Here is an 11,258-nt window from a genome sequence, read left to right as displayed (position 1 = left end):
ACTTGCCCAGGTTTCTATATGTGTGTGTGTTTCTATTAGCCTAATATTACACAAGAAAATGAGTCAGTGAACAAAATCAATCAAGCTTTATCCTGAAAATGTAAATGTGTCATCACTGTTTTAGGTTTTTTTCTTGATCTTAATCATTATTGACCTTTGCAGGTCTCCATTAAGACCAGCATATGATGGTAAGATTTTACTAAGGGGCCCAAGGTGAGAAAATATCCCCCATAACATCACACCACCAAGAGCTTGAACCATTGCAGGATGGATCCTCCATCCAAATTCCGACCCTGTGATCCAAACGTCACAGCAGAAATCAGAGTCATCAGATCAGCGAATATGTTTTTAATCTTCTGTCATTCAGTTTTTGTGAGCCCGTGTGATTGTAGTCTCATTTTCCTGTTCTTAGATGACAGGAGTGGCACACAGTGTTGTCTTCTGCTGCTCTGGGCCATCTGCTTCAAGAGATGCTCTTTTACATCCCTTGCTGGTAACACATTGTTATTTGAGTTGCCTACCTGGAGCTCAATGCAGTCTGACTATTTCCCTCTGATCTCTGACATCAACAAGCGATTTTCACCCAGAGAACTGATCCTGACAGGACGTTTTCTTTATGTTGGGCCATCCTGTATGAACCCCAGAGATGGATGTGTCTGATCAGCAGTTTGTGAAATCTGGCACCAACAACCATGCCACATTCAGAGTCACTTAAATTATTTTTCTTTTCCCTTCTGATACTCAATTTAAACTTTACCATCATCATCGTCAGCTAAATACACTACATGTGATTGGCAGAATAGGTATAGAGATACTAAATTGGTCTTTTTTTTAACACTGATAGTGCATTCTTACTGCAAGAGTCTCACTCACACCAACACAAGTCCTTTTTTCTACATTCACATATGTGATGGTTGGGAGCTTTTGATGGATTACCTTGGGATTCAGTGTCTTTCAGAGTTGTGCATGTCAGAGATTGAACCACTGACCTTCCGATTAGTAGACAATCTCCTGACCCACAGCCTTCTGAGTATATGGTGCAGATATTAAGCTGCTAAAGATGTTTACAGTCCTGTTATTAACTTTTTTCTTCCTTATGTGGGACAAAAAGCTGGTTCTCATAACATGAAGATGCAGTTGTGTTTATGGTTAAGTTATGGTTAGGTGGGTTAGTAGCTGTGGTTACACAAGTGTTAGTCAGCAGGATGTTCTGTGAAGTCACGGAGACAACTCTGTTTGTGTGGTTCGCCTTTGGCAAGAGCGTCCTCTGAACTTCACCATGTGAAGGTTTGGACGTAGGTTTGCTTTTAGGTTAGTGCTGAGATGGCTATAACGTTTTGATGGCTAAGCTAAAATGCATAAAAACAAAAGAAAACATGATGTCATTTGTGTGACAAGCAGAGAAACAAGGAAAGATCAAAGGGCTTCATGGTCTGAGCTGAACATTTTATTATGTCAGGTAATGTTTTTAAACTGCACATGTGGTAGAATACATTATCCAGTCAGAATGGACCAGCCATAAAACATTACACATCATTCGATATAAATAAAATAAATACAGGCAAAAGATAATAATTAACTAATAAATACAAAAAAATATTTAAATAAATAAATAAATAGGAAAATAAATATTTTAAAAAAGTCTTACATTTTGCCTAAAAGGTTAATGAAAACATTAACAGGACGGCTCCATCTGTGTGAAATTTTTCACCCATATCATGCTGTTTTTTAAAATACCGAAGATAGTGGTTTTCTTATTGTAAGTGTCTGAAGTGTTTAAATCTGTCCTGCACTGTTGCTGGGGGGCACCAGCGAAATCTGTCTGCGCAACAGTCAAGCTGAACCGTTTAAGGAACGCATTTGTGTTCTTGGTGACTTTTTTATCCTTGTGGTCCCCAATTACATCCTTGACGAATGCTGGCAGGCTTTTGAGGCAGTCCACAATGGCACAGATGGACTTCTTGATTTCAATTTCGTTTCCCATTCCCCAAGTTTGTCCTTTAAGTTTCCCTGTGTTGGTTGAGTTGAGTGGCAGACCTGCGTCTTTGCACTGCAAAAGAAGTGAGAGCAGTTAGCGCAAAGGCAATGATGCAGCACAGCGCTCTGAGGATGTTAGCTATACTTCCATGATAAAAATCAGAGTTTCAAAGGGTTCCTTTACAACAGATTGTGTTATTTGATGTCGTGATACATAAACTGGCTTTGATAGTTGAATGCAGATTTTTAGATTTATATTTTCCGGCACATTTTATTTTATTGTACTTACATAATTATTTGTTGCCCTTTCTAGTTCGCAGAGAGATGCTTCCAAGTTCTTCTTCATTTCCTCTTTAAGCTCTTGTATAGGGTTCTTTGGCACTGGGTTGGAAGCCATAATGGGAATGCATATCATCACGATGAGCGACAGATGAGGGAGCTCTGCAAGAAGTTATGCAAAAAGCTGATGTCAAAACAAGCTGGAATCAACACTCTTGGCAGATCTCCTGATCATACTAAAAGAGAAAGCTAGACTTGAGAGACTGGCACTTAAACAGTTATTTCAGATGGTAAGCACACCCTCATACCTCAAAGCAGACTTACACCATAAAAGGTGGTAAAGTAGCAGAATGATCATTCACTTCAATGTTATGTATATCTTTATGTATATAGTGCCATTTCAAAACACTGGTTACTTCACTACAAAGTAAAAAACCTACGATCTTAGAGAAACAGGATTAAGCATGTCGCAACAGCAGTGAGAAAGAACTCCCTTTTAACAGGAAGAAACCTGCATCGAAACCAAGATTGGAGAGGTGCTGCACCCGGGGAAAGAGAAGGGGAGAGGAGGAGAGCGTGGAGACACACAGACAAAATGCAAACTATGAGAGGGGAAGACAAAAGTTGATGATATGCACTAGTGAAAAGAGCTGAGTGGAAAAGAAGTGCTCAGTGCATCATGGGAAGTTCCCTAGCACTCTGAGGCTATAGCAGCATAACTAAGAGATGGTTTCAGTCACTTGATTCAGCTCTAAGTAAAAGCTTTATTAAACAAACCAAAAAAACCCAAAAAACAATAACAAAAGCTGAAGCCTAATCTTAAAACTACAGAGGATGTCTGTCTCCTGAATCCAAACTGGGAGGTGGTTCCACAGGTGAGGCTCAAGCCCCTGCCTCCCATTCTACTTTAAGAAACTCTAGGAACCACTGTTTAGCCTCTATTCTCCATCAGGACCACAAGGTCTGTAAGCGGCCTGGTCAATCAGTACTTTGTATGTGAGTAGAAATAGGATATCTTCTTCTAGGCCCCGTTAGCGCTCTCACTGCATTGGATTGGACTGAAGGCTTTTTTCTTTAAGCTTTTAGAGGAAAATCATAATAAAGAAGTACAGAATAGTCCAGCATAGAGGTAACAAATACCTCAACAAGTTCTTTAGGGTAACTCTGAGGCAGTTATTGACATTATAGTATGCAGATGAAAGATGGCAGCCGCACAAATTTGTTTAATCTGAGCGTTAAATGATAATGACTCCACGCTTCAAGCAGTTCTAAAAAGCCTCACTTCAACACACACCACAATGTGCAGATAAACAGCAGCTCTACACAAAGATCTGTGTCTGATTTACACTTTGCAGGAACAAATGATCCTCCTATACTGTTCAACTAGAAATCAAAAGCAGCTTACCTTTAATAAGACCCATGGTGTAGCCTGTTTCTGTTTGCTGCTAATGATCCTAAACTGGCACACAGTGTGCTTATGTACCAAAATGTGGGATTTTTTTTGTTTCAGGACATGACGTTTGTGGCACTATCGTCCAGAGAATCTTTCTAAATGTTTCTATTTTGCAATTGTAGGTCGTTCACCACATGAACTTACTGTGGGTAGGCGAAGCAAACTACCACAGAGGTATCTCAAAGATCTGATGTCTGTTGATTAAAGAGAAAAAGTGGTGAACTGCAGGTAATGATTTGACTGTTTCTGCCACTGACCCCATAGTTAACTGCTTGTGACAGTACAGGAAACCCAGAAAGACTGACTGTCGTGTGAACTGGTTTGATTTATCGCTTTTTGTTCTTTCTGTTTCTGAATCACATTGCTTTCCTCTTTTGTTGACCAAATATTTCCAAATAAGATCCAAAAAGCCAGATTAACTTTAATTGCGGGGCTCCACAGGGCCAAGGCCAGCCGCTTTTGGATTCAATCACAAGGGGTCACCGCAGCAGTTAGCGCTACAAACACGGACATGATCCGTTTCCTTTTTGTTATCTACACATGTTCAGTTTCTGTGTACTCGTGGCAAAATTTATTCAGCCACATGACGTTACCAACTTGTAGACTGTGTAAGTGGCTGATTAACCACACAGGGCAGGACAGATTCAAATTTTCATGTTGTTTACACAAAAACTTGAGATTCATCTGACCAGTCAATATTTTTCCAATTAAATTTTGACGTGCATGGGCAGTGTGCTGAGCAGGCAACCGCATGCCATTCGGCTGAGAGCGGCCCGCCCAGGTTCGAGTCCGTCCCGTGGCCCTTTGCTGTGTGTCTTCCCCCCTCTTTCCTGTCCGACCTTCACTGTGTCTATTAAATAAAGCTGAAAAAGGCCAAAAGATTTTTGATGTGTGAATTGAGGCCTGCTCTTAGTTGACAGGAATGGCACTCGGTGTGGTCTTCTGCTGCTTTAGCCCATCTTTGCAGTTACACATGTTGTGTGTTTAGAGATGCTCTTTATATTTGCTATACAAATAAATGTATTATTATTCGAGTTACTGTTGCCTTCCTAACAGTTTGAAGCAGTCCTGTCATTCCCTTCAAACCTCTGACATTAAAAAGGTATTTTTACCCAGAGAACCTCCGCTCGAGGATATTTGCTCTTTTTCGGACCAATCTCTGTAAACAATAGAGATGATTGTGTGGGAAAATCCCAGATTAGCAGTTTCCGAAATATTCAAACCAGCTGGTCTGGCACCGACAACCATCCCACAGTCAAAGTGACTTAAATCAACTTTCTTCCTCATTCTGATGCACAGGTTCATCTTCAGCAGGCTGGCTTGACCACCTTTACTTGAAGCAGCCTTGCACCATCTCAGTCTGACCTTGTGAGTGGATGAAAGGCTGTGTTGAACTACAACACATTTACTCTTAAATACAGTGTGCCGCTGCCATGTGATTGGCTTAGATTTGCATTAATCAGTTGGACAGGTGTACCTAATGAATAAACTCATTTTGAGCAAAATGCAAAGAGCTTCACTCACATACACTTTTTCACTTATTCAATATTCAACAACTATTCAAGTGTGGTTCAATAGTTGCACCTAATAAAGTAGCTGGTGTATATTTGAAGTGGAGAACAAAACTGTTCATGGAAATAAGGGAAGCCATAACTCCTCATACCTGAGGGTAATTTCCACTCAGGGTTTCACAGACATGTCTACAATGGTTCCAGTTCCAGTAGACTCATGCAAGCATTGAAGATACTGAGTCATATTCAAAATCTACTTTATTGGGTCATAAATGTCATAGAAATTGATCTAAGAAAAAGAAGTCAGTGTTTTTCCATTATCAGACACAACACAGGATCTTATCACCTTGTAGCCTGTGTAAGAGGTTTTATCTGAAAACGTTATCACTAAATGTCACCTGCAGTCTGTATCAGTTATCTGAGATCTCAGTGTACTAATTCCATTCTCCTTGTGGTTTACGGGGAACTCTGTCACTCGATTACTGGAGAATTCCACAAAACATATGCACACACCTAACTCAACAATAATTAATGAGCTGCCATAAAATTTTGCCAGATGTTCACACTTCCCAGAGTGTGATTCCAACTCAGTTTCCAACTCAATCCCAGGACTCCCAGGTAGTCCCTAGTATCTCCCACAGGTGTAACAACACCATGATAGGCCTCACTGCAGCCACATAAAGGCCACTAATGTCTGTTCAAGCATGGGGTAAAAGAGACAAACCCGTATAACAAACACACTCATTCATATATTTCCTCATTGAACAGTCATTTCCAGTGGACCAGCTCACAAACAACATCCTTATATTTTCAATCTTTTACAAAAGCTCAAACAACTCACCCATCAGAACTTCATCTTTTGGACCTTGTGTTCAGCAAAGTAACTGACAGCACTGCTCAATTCCAAAATCCTAGTGGTTTACTCATCTTGCTCTCTTCCCTCTTTCCCCCTGTGAGCACTTCCTTGCTTTGGTTGCTAAATATATTTTAAAATGCCACTGCGCTTAGTAACTGCTCTGAGCGAAACACAAATCGTTCCACAGGTGGCATCAACAGGTTTGGGCACATTTTGCAGAAATGACAGGAAGCAAGACGAGGAAGTAAAGCAATATATTTCGCCAGAATCCCCCTCTGGCAACAAAACTCTTCCGGAAATGCACCTATTAAATCAGTGGAGTGTAAAAAGTCTGAGAAAATATTTGCAGCTAAAATCCAGTACATCCTTTTGTTCACAGTAATTGCGAAAAACACTGACTTTATTTTACACTTCCTCAATTTCTTTGAAATTCATGACTAAATAAAATGTATTATGAATACGAGTCAGTATCTTTAATGTTTCCACGACTCTTATCATGTAAATCGATCAATAATCAGTGCAACATATGCCATTTAACATGAACTTTCTCTAGTCTCAGCCTGCACGTCCCCCACGGTGAAAATGTGTGGTCACCCAAATTCATTGTCATCCTAAGAAAAACCTCCACCAGTGCAAATTTAAAATTGATATTTAGTGTTAAACTAAATACCTGAAAATGTAATGACATTCCTATCAGGCTCTTTACCCAAAGCACCATTGTGCTTAAATATACAGCTGCATGGAGCTGCTACGTCAAGCCTTTGTCTTGTTTGTCAGATGGCGGGTGTTAATCGCAGTAAATCTGAGGTGAAAACGATTAAAATGTACAAATTTACTTTTCCATTCAAGGAAAAGCACAGATTTAATTAATAATAAAGTTACGTTTGTCCCTGTCAGGAATTATTTTGCCATTGTTATGCTCCTCTGCAACTCCTTCCTGCAAGCGTCTGAGAGCTGCCAAGGGTTAATTGCTTATTGTTTACACTAACAAGGTGTGGCTAGAGGTGTGCATTTGGCTAGCTTTGGGGCCTGGTTAAGTAAAAGTTGAAAAAAGAAAAAGAAGAAATACTGAAAGCAAAACAAGATGGCAGTGAAAGAGTAAAACTTAGAACTGATTATCAGTTGTATCACTTGTATGCACACTTTCTCACAGTGACTTTTGCATTGTAAGCAATACAGAGTCATATAAACACACTGCTTGTAAATAGACAGAAAAACTGGCAACCAAAAGATCCGCATGGCCTACAAGCTCATGCAAAACTAAGATGTCGCTTTCATCCTGCTCCTGTAAAAAACATACATACATCCACCCTTTTGTTGCTGTGTGGGTGGAGGTGCAATCTTGCCTATTGGTGTCAAGTCAGCCAAGCTTTTGTCAGTCCAGTCAGTCCCCATGTTTATTGCTGATAGCAGAACCGCTCGTGTCGCATTAAGTTTCTAGTGCCAGCAATATGACGTCATTTCAAAAAGAAAAAAGAAGAATTTAGACTGGATTAACTCGCTGAATCCTTTTAGACAGGGACTTGCTATCTGCTTGTGTCCCAAATAAGTGGCTTTCTCCAGAGCCCACACTAAACTCTAAATGGTGCAATCTGCCTATGCCCGGTGTGTACACTCGCATGCATCGGGGAGGGGATTCCACCTCACGTGCCTAGCCTCTAAACAAGCGGCCGCACCTCCACTAAAGCAATAAAAGAAAAGATAAAATGTTAAACAATCAATAAAAGATCTACATAAAACCAACACATCCCAAATCACTATATGTTATAAAAGTAGTGCATAACAAACAAAACGGCATCTGACAAGACAGCAGCAGTCTAATGCACACCTGCAACAAGAGAGGGGAACAATAGTCAGAGTCCACCCTACTATGCCACAGTATGATAAACAAAAGTCGCACTTACCACACTCTAAGGGCAACTGAGTAGCTTTCCTTAAGAGATATGTGGAGCTCAACTGCCTAGTGCTGCAGCCACCTTAGATTGCCAAGACTGCCAAATGCCTTCTCTCAGTAGTGAAGCGCAGCTGTTTCTTATAGCCAGGTAATTGTCGGCTGAAAGGTGTGGATGTCAGTGGTGCGTTTAGGGACATCATGTAACATCCCAACCCAAAATCTACTTCACTACATGGAGGAGCTCACTTCGCGATCGTTTCCCGACGAAATGTTGCGTAGCGCCTTCAGTACCAATCGTGCAGGCTTGCTTAATGGAGAGAAAATTGCCAAACAAAACTTTCAGTGCACTGTTAAAAATACAAATACCAGAATAACAAAAAGTATAAAAGCCTACTCTTAGGACTTGTCCCAGAATATTCTTCCTCTAAAAAATAAAACAGACCAAATCTAAAACTTGGTAACAAAAGAAAATGCATCAGCCAATTAAATCCCCCAAACTTTCATATTACTTATGTATGTCATTTTATTTACCTTCCCCCTTTTTTCTGAAACAAAACTCTGTTTACTCCACTTTTTGTTTCAGAAACACCTAAATAAAAATTAAAAATTCACTAGCTTAGTCAGGCACAGCTAAATCCTCATGCTTGCAAGTTAACATAGGTAACCACGCTGTGTGTTGTTAACCCCTTCTACAGGACCCTCTTGTGATGTATGCCACTTTCTGTATGATTTTGTGCTACCCCTAGTACATGTTGTGTGCATGTGGGGTGTTGCCTTTCCATTTTGTCTAGCAGTACACTTGCATACCTTGTCTTCCTCCCCCTTTAGTGGTGGTCTGGACACTTTCTCAATTCTCCACCCCAAGGCAGTCGTTTGTCTCCCTGGATTCCTTACCTCAATTTTATTCCCAAAACTTTATTCCGATCGCTGCACATGGAGATTGACCCTTAAAACCCCGAAAGTGAGATTTAAGTTGTTCTTGACTGCAAAGCACAAAACCCTCTTCATATTATTATTGTTTATTTTTATCAACAACACTCCAATTCTGTTCCTTTTGTGTCCATCAGGAGAAGAGGGTGACCTGCAGTATCACCGCTCCCCCCAGTTGGAGACAATTCCTCTCTCACACTTCCACACTCTTTTTTTTCTTTTCTTTTTTCTTTGTTTTCATTATTTTTGTTTATTTTCATTTTCTTTCTTTTTTACCCCATTGTTTTACACCCACACATCAACCTGTTAACTCACTTCTCCAACCTCCCTTTTCCTTTCTCCCCAACTGCTCTCATCTAGTTCTCGATCAAATTCTCCATCCATCCTTAAATACTTGATCACCTTTAAATCTCACAGTTAATTTATCATTACTTTACCACTCATCATCACCTTACCTTACCACAAATCCACTGTTTATTTGATTTATTTTAGTTAATCTTCTCTTATCTTATTACTATTCTTTCTTTGCTATTATTGTTTCATCAACAATCCACTGTAATCCGCTCTGTCTCCTCTTTTGCTCCTCAAAGGAACACACACACCTCCATTTTGCCCCTCAGGGAGCTTACACACACACACACACACACACACACACACACACACACACACACCTCCCCTCTGTCTCCACAGGGGCTCACACACAGACACACACACAGGCGCACACCTACACTTTTTGTTCCTCCAATTCAGCCACACGCTACTCTCTGCTCTGGATGCACAATAACACTTTGCAAACTGCATCTCACAAACTGCAAACTCACAACATAGTAGAATTTAGGGAGGAATATTTAACCAATCTACTCCCTTGGCCTCAAACCGTTTTAGTAGAATTCGGGGGTCCTGAATTTCCCAGGCCTCAAACCTATCTCCAGAAACGTCGTCTGGGCCTCTGAATTCGTCAACTCATAGGAGGGGGCAGCCACATCCAAGGACAATGGAATTTAGAAAGTGCTGCTTTCTGGGACTCCATCCCACACTTTTAGAAAACCAGCTCTCTTCCACACACATCTCTTATATAAATTTATGGACTTCTACGTTCAGGACACTTTTGGAAATTTAGCTTAATTTCCAATATGCAGATTCGATTAAACAGGCTCTGCTTACCTTGTTTTTTGCCGGCAATACCCTCAGTGTCAATTCCGCTTCAGCCAAGGTCCAAATGGAGATCAACTACCAAGGTCACTGGCACCAAATTGTGAGGGAGACAACGCCGGTCTCTCTCCGATTCTTTTTGTCTTGGTAGAGATCACACAGAGATGTTTCCTGTTATTACCCATTATTCTTACAGATGCATCTGGAGATCAGCACACTGCATCCTATGCAGTCCTGCTGTAACAGTTACAGTTATAACCTCTGGTCTCCTCCCCCCTACAGTGAACACCCCCACAATGGAAGTACACTAGTACAGTGGCCAAGGGTGCTGACACCCTGACTCCCATCTCCTTTTGAGCTAGTGTCCGTTTGCCCTTTGTCTGCCCCTCAGACTCAGTAACTCTTGCTTCCTGCCCTGGGGGTGGGGGTTGATTGTCCTCCTGCCTTGCACCCCAGTTCTTTGTTCCCATTCCAGGTATTCTTACACCCATTAACCCATATTGTAATATTGCAAGCAATCCCAAACTATATTCTCTTTAACTCTGATGTATATTAAGCAGTCTATTCTCAACACAGTCAACCATCTTTTTAGCTAATGTTTAAAACATTGTATGTATTCTGCTGCGTGATGCTGATGGGTACACTGTTGCCTTTGCAGAGTCACATCTACGTCTGTTTATCCTGATGGTAAAAACGTTTGACATAAATGGTCGCGGAGCCATATTATGTTAAAATTGGATAAATAAGACAAATTTTCACGTGTCCATGTGACCAGATTTTTTTCGAAGCTAAGTAAGCTGCACTGTTAAAGCATTAGACTGCAACTGTTTTATAATACAATAATTCATATTGGAAAAAAAATCAGGGAATACATTTTAGCTGCACGAACAGACACTTTATTAACTTTTTATTTGAAGATGACATGTTTCAATGTGACTACTTTTTTAAATTTAGGACTTAAAAGAGAGTTTAGAGTATATTAAATTTCCCAAATATTCATCACAATCAGCAGTTTTTCTGCAATATGTAAATATTACTTTCTAGACTGTCCTGATTTGGTGAAAAACACACATGCTGTTTTAGAAACTTTTAACCAAAGACGAGAATGATTCAGCCTTCCTTTTGTGGTTTCCTGCTAACCTTGTTTCTTCTCGTAACTTTGTATGGTGTCAGTTGTATTTAGCAGCATTTTAGAAAAACAATCTG

General features: G+C 40.3%; 1 long non-coding RNA gene across 1 annotated transcript; it reads right to left on the bottom strand.

Annotated features, from left to right (window-relative positions):
* Positions 1 to 1,425: 1,425 nt before the first annotated feature.
* LOC106098712 (uncharacterized) lies at positions 1,426 to 8,146 on the bottom strand. Its single transcript, XR_001224992.3, has 3 exons — positions 7,981 to 8,146; positions 2,267 to 2,418; positions 1,426 to 2,050 (listed from the first exon to the last, which is right to left on the bottom strand). It is a non-coding gene; the product is annotated as an uncharacterized LOC106098712 (long non-coding RNA).
* Positions 8,147 to 11,258: the final 3,112 nt, after the last annotated feature.

Source organism: Oreochromis niloticus, linkage group LG12, assembly GCF_001858045.2.
Source record: "Oreochromis niloticus isolate F11D_XX linkage group LG12, O_niloticus_UMD_NMBU, whole genome shotgun sequence".
Lineage (NCBI taxonomy): Eukaryota > Metazoa > Chordata > Actinopteri > Cichliformes > Cichlidae > Oreochromis > Oreochromis niloticus.
This window is presented reverse-complemented; position numbering and strand designations above follow the sequence as displayed.